The sequence below is a fragment of the Myzus persicae genome, unplaced genomic scaffold (genome assembly GCF_001856785.1).
Source record: "Myzus persicae strain clone G006 unplaced genomic scaffold, MPER_G0061.0, whole genome shotgun sequence".
Taxonomy (NCBI): Eukaryota; Metazoa; Arthropoda; class Insecta; order Hemiptera; family Aphididae; genus Myzus; species Myzus persicae.
Genome location: NW_019101714.1, coordinates 1 through 2,630, shown reverse-complemented (window position 1 = coordinate 2,630; position 2,630 = coordinate 1).

Genomic DNA, 2,630 nt, shown 5'->3' with positions numbered 1-2,630 from the left:
CCCCCCCCCTTGGATCCGCGCCTGGTTAGTACTCATTCAATAACATTTTTATCCTACACATACATTTTAAATACTGGCATTTAAATTGTATTTTTTTCATTTAATACTATATTTTTGAATTTTTTTAAATGTTTGCTTTTTTAACACACAATTCATTTTTTTGGCATATTTTTTTTGCATAGTTTTTAATTTTGTAGTGTATAAAAATTTGTATATTTAATAATAATTTGTGCATAAAAATCCACGCACTTATCATAATATATATATATATATATTTAAATATAAAACAAATATCCATCCCATAAAAGCTTTTTTAAATTTAAAAAAAAATTGATGGAATATAACACATTACACTTATTCCTTAATAATGCAGTTACATAGAAAACCAAAACAATTTTGTATTAAAATATGTAGTTTATCATTAATTTATATTTTATTTTTCTACAGACTTTTGAAAACTTTTGTGAATTGTATAATTCTCTATTTTGACCTCTCGAATACACCAACTATTGATTCACTTTCCCACAAAAAATAACTGAAATTTAAAGTCAAAATATTGTTTCGAGAATATATCATGTTCACTAACACAACAAATAAAAAAAGACACGCACATCAGAACAGAATATAAGACATTAAAATATCACAGCAAATAAGCCCAATATAATTTTATATAGATGTTCGAACGCGGCTGAACTTCCCGCCGTATCTACCTAAGTCCAAAGGCTTTACAAGTCTCGTGATCGGCATGTATATAATATGTATACATATTCATACTATACAACTAAATTTATACAATATTTTAATTGCCAAGTTATTTTTTAGCATTTTTGTCCGATTTCCAGAATCTAGTTGCTAGTTCCAAATTTTTCTAATCGATAATTGTTACTTGTGCTGGAAAAACATTAATATAATAATATCGTCTATGTCTCATGGTTTTATGCACATAATCTATTAAAATAAATCCGTGTACAAAATTATTTTATTAAGAAAATTAACAGAAATGTTTGTTTTATTAAAGAAGGTAATTATCATTTTTATTCTTATATTAATATTCAATTACACGCGAAAATTTTTAATATATTTTTATTTGATAGATCATTTTTCAATCAACTGTGAAAAGCTAAGTTATTTCAATTGCTAACTCAACTAGTTAAATTAAAAGGTTTATTAGAAAATAAACTAACTATGGAAGTTCAAAAGTCAACTTTTCAACAAGATAATACACACCTTCACTGATATGGATACCCTAATTTTGAAATTGCAATAAAATAAAAATAAACTATTTAAAAAAAAAAAAGCTACAATTTCATTAGTTCAGCATTATCCATATATTTATTGAACTTAAAGGTTTACGTTCTAATACGTTTTCAAAAGATGTTCTAAAATCTATATTGTTGTGTACTATTTTTTTTATTTGACAATTCGTTACAACTTCAAAGATATTTTTGACTTAACAAGTACATTTTAATACTATACAGAGGGATCCAACAAGTATTCTCACCCCCTTTTATTTCTTTAATAATGAAGTTTTTCAAAATGTGATTTTTGGAATCTTTAAATATACTCAAAGACCATATTTTCATATTCTTGAGATTTTTTAACTTAAGGAGTGTCCTGTGGTGATACAAACCTTGGCTTTTTAAATGACAACCCCAATTATTTAACGGATAATTTTTTTGAGAATTTTGATGTATGGAAATCAAAATTCGAACAAGTGGTTTCCTAGTGATTGGACAATTTGTACTAAGGATAATAGTCCATAATAGGGGTATGCTCATACAGTTCTACACATGGAATAAGAAATATAACTGAATAAATTAAGAAGGATTTTACCTGCAATTTATCTAAGTGTTTGACTAAATAAATATAAAATGACGTATTATTTTATATTATGTGTAATGTGTATAGACTATAGGTAACAACGTATTCTGTATAGTCATATCCTTCTTCTCCATTATAAATTATATTATGCTTAGCACAAAATGTGAAATAACTAGAAAGCTACTCGTTTGAATTTTGATTTCAATGCATCAAAATTCTCAAAAAAATTATCCGCTAAGTAATTTACAGTAAAAAAGTGGGGTTGCCATTTGAAAAACAAAAGTTTGCATTGATTATTTGCATATAATAGTTACATCAATTTCTGTATAGTTAGGTTAGGTACGAACTACATTAACTACTGATTTTCTTTTATAAACTTTCTTACAATAAAAATTTATATTTTTCAGATAATGGCTGTACATATAAATGGAGAATTTTTTTAGAACCTGAAACTGATGATCCAGAAATGTACTAATATCAAGACCTAACTCAAAGCTACAAAATGCAAATGGAAGTCGAAAATATAGAATTGTTTTTATAATGTAAAAATATTGGAGTAATTATTTAAAACTACATTATTTGACTCTGAAATTTCAAAAAACTCATTTTGTCAATACATTTTGTAAAACTATAACCTCTTTTATTTACTGCCCCCATATATTCAACTTGGCTCAAGCACTCATAATTTGTTAGTGGAGTATAAATTGGGTTTAATATTGCATCAGAATGAAGAATATAAATACAATATTTTTTGTTAATTACAATTGTTGTATTGTAAGACTTAGAAGAAAATATGCAAATTCTAACTG